This window comes from Theropithecus gelada, chromosome 6 (genome assembly GCF_003255815.1).
Source record: "Theropithecus gelada isolate Dixy chromosome 6, Tgel_1.0, whole genome shotgun sequence".
Taxonomy (NCBI): domain Eukaryota; kingdom Metazoa; phylum Chordata; class Mammalia; order Primates; family Cercopithecidae; genus Theropithecus; species Theropithecus gelada.
In genome coordinates this window covers 103911794-103934006 of record NC_037673.1, presented here as the reverse complement: position 1 = coordinate 103934006, position 22213 = coordinate 103911794, and the positions used below count along the sequence as shown (strand labels likewise).

Below are 22213 nucleotides of genomic sequence, written 5' to 3'. Positions count from 1 at the left end.
ATTCTATCACCTATGTCATTTATATGTCTATTTATATTGATTGTTTTTTCTCCTCATTATGGGATATGTTTTCCTGTTTCTTTTCATGCCTGGTAATTTTGACCAGGTGACCAACATTGTGAATATGATGTTGTTTGGTATTGATTTTTTAAAAAATTCGTTAAATATATGTGGGTCTCGTTCTGGGAAGAATTAAAGTTACTTGGGCATAGTTTGTTCGGTAAATCCTGAACAGTGTTTAGTCCAGGGCTAATTCAGCCACAATAGTGAGGCATTGCCCTTCTGAGCCCTTGACTCAATGCCCTGTGAATTAGCAGGTCATTTCTATCCAAGCTCATGGAAGTATCAAGTACTCCCAGGCCTTTATAAACTCCAGATATTTCCCACTTATTCCTTAATGATGGTTCTTTCTCTGGCCTCAGTAGTTTTCTTTTTTATATGACCAGACCAGTATTCAACCAAAGACTTAATTGGACTGTGCCTATCTCCAGAGCTTGCTCACTTGCCCTTTCTGGGCATCTCCCTCCTTTCTGGCACTCTTCCGAGCAGATTCTGGCTACCTCGGTGTCCTAGAGTCCTAAACTCTGTCTCCAAGCAAGACTGTTGGGCTCTGTTTGGAATCTCCTTCCCCTTGCCACATTTGGAAACTCTCTCCAGGCACTGAACGTTTTACTTATGTATATGGCTGTCCTCATTTGTCTCCCTTCTCTCAGATATTATTGTGCAGCATTATCCCTTGTTTGATGTGTGTCAGCAGATTTATGACAGAGTGCTAACATGATCTATATACTGGGTTCTCTGAACACTGCTTGAACTTCTGTAAGCTCAAGGGTAGTGACTAAGTAATCAATCCATTTGCAAACATTCATTGAGAGCTAATTATGTAATAGGATTTTATTAATTATTGGAAATACAGAGATGAATAAAGTGTGGTCCCATAGCCTAGTTGAAAAAACTAGCATGTACAGTTTTTTACACTGACTGAAGTTAAAAGATTATTGTAATTGGAGATTATCCTGAGAGATCAGAAGGTCTTAGAAACTTTGTGTTTGCAGGATGTAACATAAAACTAGATCTTGTATACAGCATTCAATAAATACTTAAGAATGAAGGATAGTGTAGCTAATTTATAGGCATATTCTGCTAAGAAATGCTTACAGCTTTTTTTCTTAGTTCCCAAGAAAAGATAGCTTAAATAAATAAGAATATGATGATGTGTGTTTTAGAGAAAAATAATCTGACTTATTTTAATTTGAACTATCATGAATATTATTTATTGATAATTGCAAAAAACTTTAAATGTAACATTGTTATCTAAGTTATATAGTCTTGTTTTGTTTCTAATTATCATATCAAACAATTGAAAAATACCAATCCAGTCAAACCTTCATTTGTAACTGCTGCTCCCTCTTTGTTCTTTTTCTTTTCTTTTCTTTCCTTTCTTTTTTTTTCTTCTTTTTACTTATTTCTGTTCATGTTTTGAAAAGCAGGGTCTGCAGATAGTTATTTATATGTATGAATTCACTGGTTCATTCTAGTGCGAAATAGGTCATTCTGGAACACTGAGAAATGTGATTGCTGAATTTCAAGCAGTTTTTGCTGCTCAGCTGGATCTGTAGAAAAAGGAAAGGGGTCAGGCCGGCACTTGTTGAAGATTTCTTGTTGCCATTGTCCTAGTAAAAGAGACTTGATGCTGGTGAATGTGAACTATTCAATGTATTAGGGAGGAGTAGAGGGAGGCTTAGTACCTAGTTTAATAATTATTATGATATTTTAGTTTAACTACTTTTTAGATGGTTAATACAAAAAAATCAAATGTCATCCTAATAAAGATGTGCAGGACTTTTTCTCCTTAAAAAAACTAGGTATAGCAAATAATGGCACTGTGAAAATTTTGAGGCACAAATTTGCCCTTTTTTTTTTTTTTGCATGCTAATATACTGAAAAAGACAGAAAGCTGCAATAGGATTGGCAAGTTATGATTCTCATAAAAAATAACATTTTTAAACAAGAAAATAAAGAATATTTTGAAAAAAGTGTACATTACTCAGCATTGAAAAATGGAAATCATTTAATCTTGTGCCTTCTTTTCCTCTGTGTGGAAACTAGGGTTCTAAATAGGAAACTACTTTCTTTCTTTTTTTTTTTTGAGACAGAGTCTTGCTCTGTCACCCAGGCTGAAGTGCAGTAGTGAGATTTTGGCTCACTGCAGGCTCCACCTCCCAGGTTCACACTATTCTCCTGCCTCAGCCTCCCAAGTAGCTGGGACTACAGGCGCCTGCTACCACGCCTGGCTAATCTTTTGTATATTTAGTAGAGACGGGGTTTCATCGTGTTAGCCAGGATGGTCTCGATCTCCTGACCTTGTGATCCACCCACCTCGGCCTCCCAAAGTGCTGGGATTATAGGTGTGAGCCACCGTGCCTGGCAGGAAACCACTTTCAAATGGTAAACTGTTTACAAACTTGATAAAAACAGCCCATTAATTAAAATTTAATTCCCACATTCAGGTGGCAGTTTTGTTTATGAATACATGCATTAATTCATAGGTTTTTCTTTTTTGTATGACATACCTGTAATATCCCGCAATTACTTCCATTAATATCTAGTTAAGAAATTTCAGAAATTACAAATTTAGAAATACGTACTTTAGTCTATTTCAGTTGTTAATATAAATAAATAGGCTGTATTACTGAAGAATTTATTTCAAATTAAACTTGAAGAGAGGATTTTGTAAGAGATTAATTCAAAATTATGCTGAGATTCTGCCTGGGTGTTCTTGAATCCAGTAAACCCCTGGATTTTAAAGTAAGTGAGTGAGAATAAGTACTGACAGAACAGTGAGAGTTTTGCTTGGCTGGCCAAGGAGCAGGTGTGAGCTACCAGCCCACACTTCCCACTTAGGAGCTGTGTGGTACCAATAGGCTATGATCGTAATCACTTATTTACCTGTAACCTAGAAGAGAATGAAGGTATCTGACTCAGTCATATGGCAGACTTTTAAATGGAAATATTCATTATAAAGGAAAGGAATTCTTTCTCTGATTTTAATAGAATGGGAGTGTTCTCTCTCTCAACCCCATGACCCCGCCTTCTGTGAACTGAATGAATTTGATGTTTGAAAAGTGATTCAGATAAAATGTAGTATTGTGATTAAAGACGTCTCAGAACATCTTAATCATGTATTGCTCTTGTATTGATATACATTGTTTACATTGAGCTAATGCCATAATGTAATTAAAGTTTCCCATAGGACTGTATGGGAATCGGCAGTGGGGCACAAACCGGTATTCCATTCTGTGGGAGAAATAAATTTCTCTTCTTATCCCTTACTAGGTTCATGGCTAAGACCCCTATAACAAGACAGATTATCAAGAAAAAAACCATACAAATGTATTTAAATACAAGTTTTATGTGACATAGGGGCCTTCATAAGGAAATTAAAACCTAAAGAAACAGGTAAACCTGTATGTTTTTTATGCTAGGTTTGATGAAAAAGTCAATCAATACAGAGAAGTGTGATTGGACAAAAGGGTTATGATCTAATGGTAATAAACTGGGAAGAACTTAGCAAGTCTTGTTTGTTGAGATTCTTCTCTGTGTCCCTGTATCATCAGACATGAGGATGTTCCTTTCTTGTGGATATAGAATGGGTACCTCTCACATGAAGGTCTTACGACCGGCTTCAGGGGAAGGTCAGAAAGAGGATGTGGGGAAGGTGAGCGTGACCTTCCTCCTTCTGCTATTTTCTCAAATGCCAAGGTACCATATTTTGGGGAAGTGTGTCCTGACCCTCATCAGTTCTCTCCATTACTCTTTGTCCTTCCTTTTGTAAACCTCAGGTATTTCCCTTACTGTTCTCCCTTTTTACTTTTCCAATAGGTCTTTGAAAGTGTGAGTCTTGGCCGGGCGCGGTGGCTCATGCCTGTAATCCCAGCACTTTGGGAGGCCGAGGCGGGTGGATCATGAGGTCAGGAGATCGAGACCATCCTGGCTAACATGGTGAAACCCCGTCTCTACTAAAAGTACGAAAAATTAGCTGGGTTTGATGGGCGCCTGTAGTCCCAGCTACTCGGGAGGCTGAGGCAGGAGAATGGTGTGAACCTGGGAGGCGGAGCCTGCATTGTGCCCAGATCATACCACTGCACTCCAGCCTGGGCGACAGAGCGAGACTCCATCTCAAAAAAAAAATAAAAAAAACAAAGTGTGAGTCTTGGCCGGGCACGGTGGCTCACGCCTGTAATTCCAGCACTTTGGGAGGCCGAGGTGGGAGGATCACCTGAGGTCAGGAGTTCGAGACCAGCCTGACCAACGTGGAGAACCCCGTCTCTACTAAAAAATACGAGATTAGCCGGGTGTGATGGCACATGCCTATAAGCCCACCTAACTTGGGAGGCTGAGGCAGGAGAATCGCCTGAACCCGGGAGGCGGAGGTTGTGGTGAGCTGAGATCACGCCATTGCACTCCAGCCTGAGCAACAAGAGCAAAACTCTGTCTCAAAAAAAGAAAGTGTGAGTCTTTTGGCCCACTGGGCAACCAGATATAATGGGGGTGCTTTTCCTAACTTGCCTTGTTTTAAGTAAGGACACAGATCCAGGTTTTCTAAGCAGTGTCCTACTTAGTGCTGAAAAAATGGAGAGGATAGCAAAGTATTTTTTTTTACAGTAGAAAACTAAAGAAAAATTAAGAAATCTTTAGTAATTGTTACCCATGTCTTTATTTAAATATATAGATCTATCCTAACATGATTAATCTTAGACGTAACAACTTCATTCATTCATGAATCTATGAAACCTTTAAATGTACTAGATATGCAGCCCTAAGTGCCCCAGATTGACTCCTGTATCTAAAGAGTTCATGATACTTTATAGTTTTCTAAACACTTTCATTAAGTTTCATCTGATTGTTTATCTACTTATTTAACAAATCCTGTTGATCTCCCTATTGTTAGCACTGGAGCTACAGCAGTGAATAAAATAAAACTCCACTGCCTTTGTGGAGTTATATTCCAGCAGGAAGAATGGACAATGGACAAGTAGAAATATTCTTTACATCACATAGCAGTAAGAAAATATAAGAGATTAAATGGATGTAGAAGGTGGGGTGTGTGTTTGCAGTTTGAAACACAGCTCGTGGAGGAGCTAGCACTGAAGCAGAAACTTGAGTAAAATCAAGGAGTAAGCCACATGGATAAATGAGTAAACAGTAAGTACAAAGTCCTTGAAGCAGAAACACAGTGTTTGAGAAACAAAGCGGAGGGCAGTATAGTCAGACCAAATCAGAGAAAGAAGGAAAGGTAGCAAATAAGGTTGGGGTGCTAGCCAACAGGCAGATTATGTTGGGCCTAATAGGTCATGCAAAGGGGTCTGGATTTTATTCTAGGTGCAATGGAAAGCCATTGGAAGATTTTGAACAGATTGAGAATGAGATTTTTCTTTCTTTCTTTTTTTTTTTTTGAGACAGTCTTGCTCTGTTGCTCAGGCTGGAGTGCAGTGGTGCCATCTCGGCTCACTGCAAGCTCCGCCTCCCGGGTTCACACCATTCTCCTGCCTCAGGCTCCTGAGTAGCTGGGACTACAGGTGCCCGCCACCATGCCCAGCTAAGTTTTTACATTTTTAGTGGAGATGGGATTTCACTGTGTTAGCCAGGATGGTCTCGATCTCCTGACCTTGTGATCCGCCCACCTCAGCCTCCCAAAGTGCGGGGATTACAGGCTTGAGCCACCATGCCCGGCTGAGATTTCTCTTAAAGGAATCTAACAAAATGAAATTGTCAAGCCTCAAAGGAAGGTGAATTATAAATTAATGACTGATCATGTAGACACTTTGCTTAACAGTTAAAAAGCATTTGTGTCTTTATTTCATCTAATTAACAGAAAACACCAAAATAATATACTTTTCATAGTTGTATTTAAAATTCAGAGGTTTTCACTTTGAGAGGCCAAGGTGGGCGGAACACCTGAGGTCGGGAGTTCAAGACCAGCCTGAACAACATGGAGAAACTCCATCTCTACTAAAGATAAACAGTTAGCCAGGCATGGTGGTGCATGCCTGTAATCCCAGCTCCTCGGGAGGCTGAGGCAGGAGAATTGCTTGAACCCAGGAGCTGGAGGTTGCGGTGAGCTGAGATCGCACCACTGCACTCCAGCCTGGGTGACAGAGTGAGACTGTGTCTCAAAAAAATAAATAAATAAATAAAATTCAGAGATTTTTAAGGAGGAAATTTTACATAACTGATTTTGATAATATTTTCCATTTTTCCAATTTTCTGAGCATTTCCTGTACTTTTTTTCACCTCTTTAAAAAGTAACTTTATTAAGATGTAACTTACATACCACAAAATTCACCTATTTAAGGTATACTATTCAGTGGTTTTCGTATATTCACAGTGGTTTAGTGTATTCATATTTAGTATATTCACAGTTTTGTATATTCACTATTGCTACTATCTAATTTCAGTAAATTTTCATCAGTCCCAAAAGAAATTCTGTAACACATAGCATCAGTCCTGATTTATTCCTTTTCCTCAGCCCTTGGCAACTACCAATCTACATTTTGTCTCTATGGATTTGCCTATTCTGGACATTTCATATAAATAGAATACTGTAATATTTATTATATGTACCCTTTTATGTCTGGCTTTTTTCACGTAATACAATGTTTTCAATGTTCTTCATGTTGTAATGTATTCACTTTCAAAGTTTATTTCTTTTTATTTCCAAATAATACTCCATTGTACTGATATACCACATGTCTATTCATTAGTTGATAGACATTTAGGTTGTTTCTCCTTTTTTGCTATTGTGAATATTTGTATATACATTTTGGTGTGGACATATGTTTCCATTTCTCTTGGATATATACCTAGGAGTAGAATGGCTGGGACATATGGTCACTTTACATTTAATATTTTGAGGAACTCCCAGACTCCCTTCCAAAGTGGTTGCACCATTTTATCATCCTGCTAGCAGAGTTTAAGAGTTCTAATTTCTACACATTCTTGCAAACAGTTGTTATTGTCTGTTTTTTCAATTTTATTTTCATTAATTTTCACATTTAGAGGAACTGGAAGCCTATCCTGCTTGCTTGTTCTACATGCTCAGTTTTTCCCTGCTATAGACTATGGCGGAGATGGTACCTGTGGTATAGTAGAAAGAGCCCTAAACTTAGAAGAATTGGTGTGAGTCCCGGTTTAGCACTTGCGGCTTGAATGACCTTGAATAAATCTTCGCTTCACTTCTGTGAGCTTCAGTTTACCCCTATTTAAAATAGGATTAACCCTTGCTTTCCGGCGATGATCCAGTAAAGCAACATGTAAAATATATTCCTTTTCCGTCTTCCTCCATTTTACTCTCTCTTTGATGCATATTTCTTAAGTAAATAAATAAGGAGAGATATTAAATAATTTTGCCTTAATGGCCTTTCCCTAATAAGATATAAACCCTAAACAAGTTTTAAATTTCTGTCTTTGTAATGGGTAGTTAATGTTAGTGTTAGTTGTATCAGCAGAAAAGTTGAAAGCAAAGTTTGTCTCCTGGTCTGTTCCATTTGGGAAGAATTTTATAATTTGTCTAGGATAATAAATAAAGTAGATAATCTACATACATGGATAATTAAGAGATGAATGTGGCTCTTTTTCTTTTCTAGTATTTAAATTGTTTTTCCACATTTTTCTTATTTATTCTTATAACTTGAGTATGTATCCAAAGAAAGCTGTGTTTTCTCCCTTACCTTCTTGTCAGGTGAAGGCAACTTTGAGAACATATGCAAGGTCTAATGGCTTAAAAACAGCATGTGGCCAAAGCTTTCACTGGTTTACAACAGCCAGACTTTTCTACTACAGTTTTGCCCGAATCACCTTCTGAAGCCAAATTGACACAATTACAATCTTTCACAAGTGCCATCAACCTTCTTTCCATTGTGTTTTGTCCTTTCTGTGCCACCGGCCTGGCCCATTATTCTTGTCCAGCCCACAAGGTCCACTTCAGTTGCGCCTTCTCCAAGAAGCCTTCTCTTCTCTTTCATCATTCATTAGAATCCTTTTTATTTACTGCTAGCTATTTTTTGATACAAAAAGCAATTCATACATTAAAAAAGTCAGGGCTAGGCACAGTGGCTCACGCCTATAATCCCAGTATTTTGGGAGACCAAGGCGGGTGGATCACAAGGTCAGGAGATCAAGACCATCCTGGCTCACATGGTGAAACCCCATCTCTACTAAAAATGTAAAAAATTAGCCAGGCATGGTGGTGGGCACCTGTAGTCCCAGCTACTTGGGAGGCTGAGGCAGGAGAATGGCGTGAACCCAGGAGGTGGAGCTTGCAGTGAGCCAAGTTCCCACCACTGCACTCCAACCTGGGTGACAGAGCGAGACTCTGCCTCAAAAAAAAAAAAAAAAAATCAGAATTGTGTACTCCCCAAAGTACTCTATGTGTAACCTTCCAGTCGTTTTAAATATATATCCAAGTACATTTTTGACACAAATGAGAATATCCCATATATGTTGTTGTGCACTTGCTTTGTCACAAAATTATGTGTCATCTATTGCACTCACTGAATGACTCACTTACTCTTTATTTCTGTTTTTATTTAATGTTTTTTGTGGATTAGTCTTGCTCCTTCAATTAAAATAAGACACATCTTGGAGGACAGAGACTATATCTTAACTCTTAAACTTTTGCTCTTCTCCATCAGGAACGCACAGAGCTCTGCTCTGTAGGAGGTACTCGGTAAGTGTTGTTGGTTAATTTGGACATTTTGAGCCTATACTTAGTGTGATCTTCTGTAAATTCAAGAGAAGTCTTAGAGGACTGACTTATTTTCACTATAGGTAATCTTTCTAATGAAAATACATTTAGAAGTACAATTGCATGTAAAATTAATATTTGTTTGCAGGGCTGGGCACAGTGGCTCATGCCTATCAATCCCAGCACTTTGGGAGACGAAGGCAGGCAGATCACCTGAGGTCAGGAGTTTGAGACCAGCCTGGCCAACGTGGTGAAACTCTATTTCTACTAAAAATACAAAAAATTAGCCAGGCGTGGTGGCGCATGCCTGTAATCTCTGCTACTCGGGAGGCTGAGGCAGGAGAATTGCTTGAACCCAGGAGGCAGAGGTTGCAATGAGCCGAGATCGCACCATTGCACTCTATTGCACTCTAGCTTGGGCAATAAGAGCGAAGCTCCATCTCAAAAAAAAAAGAAAAAAAAGAAAAAAAAATTGGTTTGCAGAAAGAATACAATTGATGTCAGAAATTTGAGAAGACCCAGCATAAGGCATACTGTCTGGCACAATTTGCTTTGTAAAATGAGGGAAAAGGATAGCAGGTAGAGGGGAATTAAAAGGGTAAATCAACAAAAAGTGTAACAGTGACTTAGTTGGGGACTGAGAGAAAGGGTAAATGAAGGGAAACTTTTTGAGAAGTCAAATACATGTAGTCAATACAAAAACTACGGAAGAGACCTTTTATCCTTTTAACTATAATAAAAGCCCTACTGGCTTCCCAAAATACCTGTTCCATCAAGGAAAAAGATAAGCTTTGTGTGTAAATGAAAGAGAACATCTCTTCTTTGTCCTGAAACAGTTGAAAAATAAAAAGTTTTACTACAAGAGTATGAGATTGCTTGATAAATACATGACATAAAAGCTCAAAATTAATCTTCTGACATTTATTTGTTTACTTTTGATTCTCACAAAGACTGTTATATTTTATTTTTTCCTAAATTAGATTAATAGTATTTTATACTACAGGTTCACTTTGACGATAGCAGTGATAGGATCCACTGACCAAAAGATCATTTTTAACAGTAGCAAATAAATGTGTTGTTTTTGAAACAGACAATGGCCTGACTTTGTGAATTTTCTAATGAATGCTATTTGAATTTTAAAGTTCTTTATGCCACTGGAAAGCAGAATGGCTGCAGCTTAAAACCATAAGCTGCAGGAAGTTTCCTGAACTTTTAGAAATTGAATTACTGAATACAGGTTACCTTTTGCATAATTGTATAAAGCTGATGAAATGGGTCTCTTTTGCTGTGATTGCTTTCCAAATTCTACCCAAGTGAATTCACAGCTGATGGTTTTAAGCAGAGCAAAGACAGATTAACTGGCTCACATAAAATAAAACCTTTAGTGACAGAAAAATGAAATAGTCCTACAGCTTCACAAGATGTTATACATATTTTTAAAGTACCCAGTAATTCTTACGGCAAATATCATCCCCCACTCTGATTAGCTTCACTGTGGTGTTTATAACCGATTTTACCTTGTGCTATTAGTTGATGTTATGTCTTTTAGTTTCTCCACTATGCTTTACAGTGTTTAGAATAATAAATGTTATTGGCAGAAAAAAATGCCATGAGAAAATTGCTTTGTCTTAAGATTTCTCTATCTTATAAAATTTATTATTTATATATTTATTCTGCCAGGAATGTTTTAGATGGTTAAACATTAATGACACACAGGGAGGCATTATTCCTGAGTGTGTGTTTGCAGAAGTATCTTTTCATGAAGTTTTTTGTCTTGCTTTTTTTTTTTTTTTTTTTTGTACTGTATATCTACACACACCATTGTGCAATGGTGAACTTAAGTGAAAGCAAAACAAAAGAAAAGCCAAAAGTAACACAGTTGCTGTGGTCTGGAGCCCTTCTGACCAACAGAGTAGCCTAAGCTAAGATGGAGATACCCCACCCCACCACTACACACACTTTAAATGCAATAATGTAGGCATTGTTTTCATTTTATAGAGAAGGAATCAGTATCTCACAAAGGTTTCAGCAATTTGCCAAGATCTCAGTTAGTGGTGAAATCAGAATTAAAATTCAGGTCTGTCTGATTGGAACCATGAGTTTGGCTGCCTTCCAAACTCATGGTTTGGCTACCTCAGTTCTAAAAATTTGATAGACATAAAGTCATTTTTAGTAAAAGAAAATTAAAATTTGTACTAACGTATATTCTTAATTTGAGACTGAACACTGATACGGAAATGAAGATTTTAGCATTTAAAAGTAGTGCTAAGTCACTTCTGAGTTTTTGTTTTGGGACCAGGCTCTCCTATGCCCTCTGTATCTCTCCAGATTCTGACTCCATGAATCTCCCTCTTTGGAGACAGAAACACTAATTACCATCTCTCTCTCAAGGCTGTATTTTATCCTTCCTTGGGGCAGAGTACAAGCTGCCGAAACGAATTCAACTCATCTCACTTGTGCCCCAGCCACTTAGATTCCCTGCCTTACCAATTGCCCTAGTCCTGGAGTGCAGCTGCCCTGGGAACCTGGGAACCCATTCACACAGGTCTCTGTCAAATGTGCCACTTTCTCAAGGAGTTTTTCACTTCTGTGATGTCTATTTTGAACTTTTTGCAAAGTATATCCTTAGCATTTCTCCCAAACTGAAGTGGCATGCACTGTACAGTCAATTCTGTATTTTTAGTAGCTTTGAAACATTTTTGTTAGTTAAAATAAAAGCTACAGATTAGTGTAGGTGGTAATTAAAAGTTGGTACTTTTTGTCCAATACTTTTCCCTGCCCATGCACTATTGAGAAGCGTGGGAGAAGATTGCTTGGGAAATTACTATCACAAAGTGTATTTTAAAATGGCTAATTATAAACATTTTCTCCTCTTTTTGTATCACTTAGTGTTGAAATAAGGCAGAGAGGTAACTCAATTTAGTTCAAAAGCCATTTTCTAAATGAGAGGAATTAACTGAGAACTGTTACATTAATAGACATTGCCAGTGGCTGTATTCTGCATACAAAACACTTGTTCATGTTTTCCTTGACCTCCTTTGATTGGGCCCAGCACTAAGTTTATACTGAATGGCCTCAGTCTGGTCTTTGGCAAGCATCAGGGAGCAATGAATAGTGGAACATCGAAAGGCTTAAATGTCCTGGCACAGGCCCTGTGTCAGTATGATGAGCTAACCATGGCATTGTTCAATGAGAAGGCCCTGTGTTCCTTTGGAAATAAAATCTTGGCTTGTGGACAGAGGTCTATGTACACACATTGAATTTCTCTGTCTTCCTGCTATGCTATTCCATTCATAATTAAACTTTGAAAGCAAAGCTCTGAAGAGGTTCTTCAATGCCTCTCCTCTGAGTATGCCCAGAAACAAGTGGCTGATGTAAAAATGGCATAGGTCTACTCTTTTATTTGGGAGCTCTCTGAAATTTAAGTCCAAAGACTTCAAGAACAAACTCTTTAAGCTGGACAGCATTGTAGACATTCACTGTTTCGCCCCTCAAAAGGTTTTCTCTCTGAAAGCTGTGGTAATCACAGATTTTTTGCTGCAGAATTTCTGATGTTCTGATCTTTTTTGTTTACAGCTCCATCTGTATTTGTAGTGAAATGTCTAAATTTGTCTCAGCACATCTCAATTCCAAGAATGAATTGATCTGCTTATGAGCAGTTCCCCCTTGAAAGCAAAGAAAAAGAAGAAAACTAAGCTCTAGAGATTATTAAAGATATGACATTGTAACATGCCTTTTCTTTTCTAATTTTTACTCTTAAAAACAGAACAAAAATTTTATAGTCCAAGTCTGCCAGACAGTACCTGAAGAAGCCAGGAATATTTGGGTAATAGAAACGTGTGCTGTTGATATTGTACATTATCAAGAAGAGTCTCCTAGGAGTTCTTCTAAAGCATATTTTAATTCTCTGTTATAAAAACAGCCTCCTGGTAGGGTATAAATAGCTAAATAAAGTGATAAAGAACCTACATTATGCAAGTATTCAAAATCTGAAGATCTTTTAGAAATACATGTTGAAATACTTGCATAATAACAACATAATTTCTGGGATTTGCTTAAAAACAGTTTGATGTAAGGATAAATAGGTCAGCATGTAAAGGAAATAAGATTAGCCATGAATTCATTGTTGACCGGGGTGACGCATACATGCACATTCTTATACTATTCCCTCTACTTTTTAGATGTTGGAAATTTTTTATAATTAAAAGTTAAAAACTTTTTTCTGATGGTTCAGAATGATGGTTTCATAGGATGAAATGTTTTCTTGCTAAAGAAAAAGAGTCCAAAGATCTAAGCCACTTTAGAATCTTTAAAAATTTGTATGCTATGCAAATAATACAATTGTGAATAATCTATTTTTACTTCATGATTACATTTAGAATGCTAGCTGTGAATAAGGATATAAAAATCATACCGTAAATAGTTTGATACCTGAAATGCTTAGGTCATTGACATAATTGGGATAGTTTAATTTCTAATATAGGTTATTCACAGGTAAACAATGCCAAAAACATTACTATGTTGGAATACATACCAGTAAACCCACACCAGACAACCTAATTTCTGTGAAATGATCAAGAAAATGGTTGGATTCTTATGGTTATGATTTATCATATCATTGTGGTGTTGGAAACATTTTGATTAATAAAGTGTCAGTTAAGAGAATGAAAGATGAAGAAGGAGTTAAGAATATGCCATCCTCAAACATGCCATTTTGGCATATTAACTGTTTTGAGGTAAAGACACTTGATAAACAGCAGGGGCAAGAAGATCACTCTGACCTTCCTTCTGTTTTGTAAAAGCAGCAGATGAAATTTCTATTTGAAATATGTTCTCCCTCCCTATACCAGAAGGAAAGTGTCATTCATTTCTAGGATGGTAAGTTGAGGCCAAGAAAAATCTGTACAGACACGAACCTTCATCTTCCTTGTCCCTTCTCTACCCAAAACACTCTAGCCCAAGCCTCTTTGCCTTGTCACATTTTCACAGTTTACTGCTTTTTGTCTAATTTTTTGTAATCTTTTGTCTATAAATCAATATCTAAGCGTTCAACTCTAACTGCATCTTTGGGTCTCCATTTTCCTATGAAGTCTCCTGTGGAGTGTAAAACTTACATTAAATTAATTTGTTTGCTCTTCTCTTGTTGATCTGTCTTTGGTTAGTTTAATTCTCAGGCCTAGCCTAAGAAAACTAAGAGGATAGAGGCAAAATACTGCCCCTCTACAATGTTCTGTGAACCCAAAGTAACAGATAAATATGTTCATATCTATTTATATCACATTATAAGCTGTTTTCTACTTTATTTTTCTTTGGCTCAGTTCAACCATTAATCAACTATATTAAAGTTCAGGTTTTTAAAAAAATGTAGTTATAGTATTGCTTAGTTGGAAGATGGGCATATCTTGGTGAATTCCCACTGGGAAAGCTTTACTCTAATGAGGCCATTAATGTTAGTATTCCAGGCAATGGGAATATCAAGTAGTTGCTGATAACTATTGAGTAAACAGGATGAGTCTTTAATGACTCTGCTCTTATCTATTGCTACTCTTAGTATTCTCTTGAATATAGAAATTCAGACCCTAAATAACTGATCTTATATTCTCTGAAGAATGCCACATCCTAGCTAAGAAGTTATTACTGATGATAAACATGATATAAACATGTAAACATGATATATTCATGTTTACAATCATTTACTTCTGCCATATGAAAACGTTTAAAGTATATATACATTTTTTCAGCTTGGAAAGTTTGATGGCATTTCATTTGAGAAGTATTTTTTAAAATATTGGTTTTTGTGGCAAGTTGACCCAAAAAAGTTGAAAGGAGGTGAAATCAAAGCTTTTATTTTTATTTATTTATTTTCAGACGGGGTCTCACTCTGTGTCTCAGGCTGGAATACAGTGGCATGATCATGGCTTACTGTGGCCTTGACCTCCTGAGTTCAAGCTACCCTTTTTTAAGAAATCAAAACCTTTATTAAGAAAAAAACTACCCTATGGTTCATAGACTGTTGCAGATAGACATGAAAATCATCTTTGTAGTATGTGATGGCCCAGATTAGATTTCTGTTTATTTCAGAATATGATCATCAGATATTTATTAAAGTTTTACTGAAGTCACTATGTTTCCATCCATGTGACCATACACTTGTCCATTTGTTCATTCATTATTCATTTGAGAAGTGTGTACTATGAGCTTCTTCTAGGAGATCTAGTGGTGAAAAATAGACAAGCTTTCTGCTGTCATGGAGCTTACATTATAGGGGTTGTGGATAGATAAATAAGAAACCTGTTAGTATAAAATGTTATTCAGAGAATTATGGTAGCATGATGTTATGGAAAGAGAGACACTAGGTGGTCAGGAAAGACACCTCTGAAGATATAATCTTTAAGTTGAGATCAGAATATCAACAGAGTCAGTCATGCAAAAATGAATTGCTTAGTTCTTTTGTTAAAAACTAGAATGTTAGAGCTATATCCAGCTGTCATAGAGGCAGGCTTTTGTCCAAATAATATATATGTATTAGTCCATTTTCACAATGCCATAAAGATACTACCTGAGACTGGTTAATTTATAAACAAAGGAGGTTTGACTCACAGTTCCACACAGCTGGGGAGGTCTCAAGAAACTTATAATCATGGTGGAAGGTGAAGCAGGTATCGGGACAACCTGCTTCCGATGGTTAACATAGGTTCTTTTCTATTTACTAGGCGTCTCAGCTGGTTTGAAAAATAAAGGGAAAGAGTACGAGAGAGGGAAATTTAAAACTGGGTGTCCGGGGGGAGACATCACGTGTCGGCAGGATCCGTGATGTTCCCTGAGCTGTAAAACCAGCAAGTTTTTATTAGCGATTTTCAAAAGGGGAGGGAGTGCATGAATAGGGTATGGGTCACAGAGATCACATACTTCACAAGGTAATAAAATATCACAAAGCAAATGGAGACAGGGCGAGATCACAGGACCACAGGATGGGGCAAAATTAAAATTGCTAATGAAGTTTCGGGCATGCATTTTCATTGATAACATCTTATCAGGAGACAGGGTTTGAGAGCAGACAACCTGTCTGACCAAAATTTATGAGGCAGGAATTTCCTCATCCTAATAAGCCTGGGAGCGCTACAGGAGACCAGGGCTTATTTCATCCCTTTGGCTTTGACCATAAAAGATGGATGCCTCCAAGGGGGCCATTCATAGACCTACCCTCAGGGCGCATTCTCTTTCTCAGGGATGTTCCTTGCTGAGAAAAAGAATTCAGCGATATTTCTCCTATTTGCTTTTGAAAGAAGAGAAATATGGCCCTATTCTGTCCAGCTCACTGGCAGCCAGTTCAAGGTTACCTCCCTTGTTCCCTGAACATCACTGTTATCCTGTTCTTTTTCAAGATGCCCAGATTTCATATTGTTCAAACACACATGCTCTACAAACTATTTGTGCAGTTAATGCAATCATCACAGGGTCCTGAGGCGACATATATCCTCCTCAGCTTATGAAGAAGATGATGGGATTAAGAGATTAAAGTAAAAAGACAGGCATAGGAAATCACAAGGGTATTGATTGCGAAAGTGATAAGTGTCCATGAAATCTTCACAATTTATGTTCAGAGATTGCAGTAAAGACAGTTGTAAGAAATTATAAAAGTATTAATTTGGGGAACTAATAAATGTTCATGAAATCTTCACAATTTATGTTCTTCTGCCGTGGCTTCAGCCGGTCCCTCCGTTCGGGATCCCTGACTTCCCACAGCAAGCAGGCACATTCTTCATAAGGCGATAAGAGAGGTAGAGAGAGTGTGAACACACAGGTGAAACTGCCATTTATAAAACCAGCAGATCTCCTGAGAACCCACTCGCTATCATGAAAACAACATGAGACAAACTGCCCCCATGATCCAGTCACCTCCCACCAGGCCCCTCCCTTGACACCTTGGGATTATAATTTGAGATGAGATTTGGGTGGGAACACAGAGCCAAACCGTATCAATATATGTAAAACCTTAGTTCTACTAGGCCCATCAGTAAACTAGCTAAATGTCTCCTGCATGTGCCTTTAAATCTGTACCACTCTTTCACTCATCAACACATCATAGGGACCTCTTAACTTCCAGTGCAAAGCCCAAAGCAGGATACTTATGTTTGACATACTTCTCTTGCCTTTCATCCATTCTTGTGAGGCTTGCCCTCCTTAACCCAGAGCTTCATACTGTCCTCCCATTGCTCAGACAGCTCATTTCTTGATCCTTTTCCTTCCATACTCACTGGCCATCCAGGCACATTTGTTGCATGCATCCCACACCCCACAAATAAGAAAAGCTGATCTTGTTGTTTTTGTCTGCTTAATGCCAAATTCTTGTTCTTCTGGAGTTTGCTTCTGGGTAATTTGATTTATCCCAAGCTGAGCCAATGAGTGCAAGAAAGCTTGACTGTGTTCTCCTTCTCTGTGTCCCATTACACTTTCCCTTGCTTGTCAATCATGTTCTCTCACTCCAGGGTAACATAAACACATTTTCCAGTGGTCTTTTGGGGCATCTCCCATACATTTGGTATTGATTTTGAACTGCCACCAAAGACATTCTGGAGAAAATGGGCCTTGTAACACTAAGATCGTCCTATGTGGTTAACTGCCTAAATTAAGAGCTGTTCTGCTTATGTCTGAAAAACACTATATTTTCTATTTGCACAGGATCAGTGTTATTGATAACGAATTAATGGCTTCTTACTGAGCTGAAAAATCATTTTGCTAATGCTCCATGTGTGGACTCTTCATGCCTAAATAAATTGCCACTTCAGTACATATGCAAAGGATAACTAACATTTATGAACAAAATCAGAGTATTTTGTGTTGCAGTAATCATTCATGTTTTTTTGGACTCCTTAGCTTTATGGAATTGCAAACAAGCGTAACAGTTTTAAAACACTGAATCTGTATCTAGGAAGATAACTAGATTGATATGGTAATCATGCTGTTTAAACAGATTTAGAGCAGTTTTAGCTCCTTAGAATTTTAAACTTAAAAAAAAAATTTATGTTTTTAGAAGTTGTGTTTTGGCATGGAGAGTATGTCCATGTCTTGCAATGATTTTACCTGTCTTGGAAATTGATTCATCAGTTTTTCTTATTTCTGAGAAGACAGTTCTCTTCATAAAATTTCCTACTTCTTTTCAAACCATCGGATTTGTGTCATTTTGTTCTGGTGAAAACTCTATGAATGATGCCATTTATCATTTTAGTTCTTATTATGAATAAAATATAAGTAAATTTGCCATTTATTGGCTCTAATCTAATATTAAAAAGTGTTAAATTGTACGTAATGGGTTCCTAACACATTATATGTTCCTAATACACCAAATATTGTTAATATTTTTTGAAGAATCAAAAAATTATATAAATTGTCAATAAATTATCAAAACAGATGCTAGATAATATTTTGTTAATTTATTTGATTAGCTACTCAAGTAATCTACCCTATATAGTATATGAGGTTAGGACTAGAAGAGACTTCTTCAACAATTTCTTTGTTAATAGCTTACTAAAATACTTTATTTAAATTTTATTTAGATTGAATTTCTCCACACAGTGGACATAATATACCCTCTCTTTCTTCCTAAGTGTGGTAAAGGTTAAATAAATACCACATATTAAGTGAGAAAGCATCTGAGGTTCCCACTGATATCTGTTCTCAGTTCTTTGTTTTCATATTGTTGGTAAACACTTTTTTTTTTTTTTTAAACCATTTGATGGTGTTTATAAAAGTTGATTTGGGACCTTTAAAGTAGAATTCTGATGGACACATGGAAAATGCTTACCATTAATAGGAAGAAAAATTCATGAGCCCCCCCCAAATAAATATATTACATGTTATGATTTTTAAATGAATGTTGTAAGTGGCTTATTTGCTTTTTAAAGGGACTCACTTATATACAAAGTAGAAGAGCTAAATATATCACTTATCATATTTGGCCAGAGAAGCAAGTTTTTTCCTCAGTGTGATGATTGCTTCCCTACCAATTTTGAAATGCTCTGAAAAAATGCATAAGAAATAGGCTTGCCAAGATAAACAGTTGAGTTTTCATAGAAGGTCACTCATTTATATTTTTGCATCCTTGTTCCTGTCAATTTTGATATAACCTTTCAAAATGTAGGCTTTTAAAGTCATTTTTATTTTTGCTTCAGCCTCCATGATATTCCTAATCATAGTAAATAATGTAATAATTAGTCCCAGAAATGGTTTAGGCAATAACATTTTTAGAGCAGACTATGAGGGCCCTTTGCAGATTTTGAAAGGAATCTATTTTTCAGTTACAAAAAGACCTTTCTTTCATAAAATAGTAGGAACACATTTGCAACTTTATGTTATTTGTCCACAGACCTGTTTTTATACATGAATGGGGAAGTTGTAAATATTGTTCATGTGAATGAGCAGAATGAAGTTTAAAAATAGCGTCATTATTCTTTAAATATATTGGAGAGAGAGAGAATGAATGTGAATATGGAAAAGTTTTCTGGATTTCTTCTCCAGATAACGCAAAATGGTTACCCAGTGTTCGACACTTGTCCTGCTGGCATTTGTATGAAGGAAACCTGATCACCTGATAGTCACCCCTCCTTTGTATACCAGAGTTTGAACAAGTTTCTGGATATAAGGTATACAGAGATACATAATTAATTTTGTCTTTTTTTATCAGAATGATGATTTCATAATTTGTGCAGAAGAGCTTTTCCCTCATGTTCTACCTTTACTTTTTGATTAACTAAATGGGCAAAGGAGCTTAATTTGCACAAAACAATGACTGAAAGGAGCACAGGTTACTGTGACCTATAGATTGCGTTTTGTGCCTGTGTTCCAGTAAAGTAACCATTTAAAGTTTAAGAGCCCAAGGCTTTTTAACTGTGCAGCCTTCAGAGAGCATACTATGTGGAGATACAGATTTTGATTTTCTAATCCATAGACTTTATGCTATTATTTTAGAACATCAAATGATCAAGAAACTACAAAGGTGAATACAGACATCTAAAATTAAGGCTTATAATAGTACATGCCATGTGTTCAAGCTCCAACATCCTGAATCTGTGGTTTTCTAAGTATTTAATGACTTTGATTTTTAAAAATCACACTGTTTCTTTGTACATTATCATACATTTACATTACATCTTGAAATAAATTTAAGCATTAGAATAAAACATAGACACCCCACTGAGTTAAAGATTTTAAATCTTATTCTATTGTACTTACCCTTAGACAGATCCACCCACTTAATTCTGAGGTCTGCGTATAATCTTTGCCAATATAAATGCAATAAAATGACTAAATCAAAAGATGTTAAAAACTGTCAGTGTAGAATTGTGAACTTGAATAGGTAGAAAAGGAAATTCTTGTAAGACAGTAAACACTGTATAATAAAATACTTTTTCATTGGTGACCCTTAGGGAATAAGTAGTAGTGTAAATTACCTTTTTAACTTCTCAAGAGGAGTTTCTTATTAGAAATTCAAAGGAAATTTTCTTTAGTAATCATTTTAATGCTCCACATTAGTGAAGTCAACTTTGGTTCCTTATAAAGTTTTGTTTTTCATTGGTAATTTACTGACAGAATGCAGTGAGGGGTGGTGCAGGACTGAGTTTTCTTATAGAACTCAAGGGGGCAGTAATTCCAGGGGAAGATAACCATCTGCACTAAACTACTCTTTTTTTTTTTTTTAAGTAGATTAAAATTTTTAGTGGGAACATTATCATAACAGTTGGTTATGGCACATAAAATACAGAAAACGGCATTTTTCAATAGTAAACTAATTACCAGTTTTGTTAATGAATTATAAACATTGAATTTTAATTTACTCTCTGGAAGGGTGCTTGGAAGTATGCATGATGCACGTATGGGGAGAGGGATAGGGTGGTGAAAAAAGAGGTCTGCGCATGTATAAAGTTAAAATATTAATTGATAAATTTTGTTATTGGTCTAAGTGATGGTTTAGAAATGTTTTATTCCCCCTCTCTATTGCCAATTTTCTGTGTAATTATTTCACAAATTGATTATATGTTTATATAATATGGAAATCGAAGAGATTATACCATAGTCACTCTCTCCATTCATAGTCCTTTCTTTCCTCAAAACAAAACAAAAACAACCAAATTCTCAAAATATGTCATACATCTTAACAGTATGCACAAATTCAGTAGTTACTGCTTTATTTTCATTCTGTTCCCTTTGGGAAACATTCATCCCTCAGGTGTATAATTGAAAAGGCCTGCTTGTTTTCTCATTTCGGGGAAAGCATTTAATGAGACCTATAAATGATTCTTGGCAATAGAAAGAAAACAACTCCAAATTTTGTAAATTCCGTATTTACATAAAGATACACCTAATTGCCAGGCACAGTGGCTCAACGTCAGTAATCCCAGCAGTTTGGGAGACTGAGGTGGGCAGATTGCTTGAGCCCAGGAGTTTAAGATCAGCCTGGACAACATGGCTACTAAAACTACAAAATTTAGCCGGGTGTGGTGGCACGTACCTGTGATCCCAACTACATGGGAGGCTGAGAATCATCTGAGCCCAGGAAGTCGAGGCTGTGAGCCATGATCACGCTACTGCACTCCAGCCTGTGCAACAGGAGTGAGACCCTGTCTAAAAAAAAAAAAAACCAAATAAAGAGACCCATTCAGCTCCAGCCTCACTCTCTAATTTCTGAAGGCCAAGTGTTATCTACTCTCATTGTATCCACCTTTCTCTGGAATGTTAAGGGTCATTTGAAAAAGTCCAGACCTAAGGGCTGGGCGTGGTGGCTCACGCCTGTAATCCCAGCACTTTGGGAGGCCGAGGTGGGTGATCACCTGAGGTCAGGAGTTCAAGACCAGCCTGGCCAACATAGTGAAACCCCGTTTCTACTAAAAATACAAAAATTAGCTGGGCATGGTGGCAGGCACCTGTAATCCCATCTACTTGGAAGCTGAGGCAGGAGAATCGCTTGAACCAGGGAGGCGAAGGTTGCAGTGAGATGAGATCACGCTGTTGCCTATTGCACGCCAGCCTGGACAACAGGAGTGACACCGTGTCTTTAAAAAAAGAAAAAAAAAATGACCCATTCAGCTCCAGCCTCACTTTCACTTTTTCCTTTCTGAAGGCCAAGTGTTATCTACTCTGATTGTATCCACCTTTCTCTGGATTGCTAAGTGTCATTTGAAAAAGCCCAGACCTTCACTGGTCCAGCATACTAGGAGGAGGCTTTGAAGAGCTTCTCTGATCTTTAATTACAACTATGACACTAGTTAATTTTTGATGGTGCATTCCAGTAAGTTTTAGTATGTAAAGTAATATTTTCCTCAGCCTGGCAGATTACAGGACAGTGCCAAAGCTAATGCCAGAAAATATACAGAGGAAGGATATTGTGTTTACCAGGCAAAGGTGTATGACACGTAAATTAACAAAGAAAACATGTTGTTATAGATTATTTTACTGTTACTAAAACTAAGT

The 22213-nt window shown here is 37.0% G+C and overlaps 1 protein-coding gene across 1 annotated transcript in view; it reads left to right on the top strand.

Moving 5' to 3' along the window:
- The window catches only part of FBXL17 (F-box and leucine rich repeat protein 17), a 548560-nt gene that overhangs the window by 293285 nt on the left and 233062 nt on the right, over positions 1-22213 (top strand). The window lies entirely within an intron of this gene.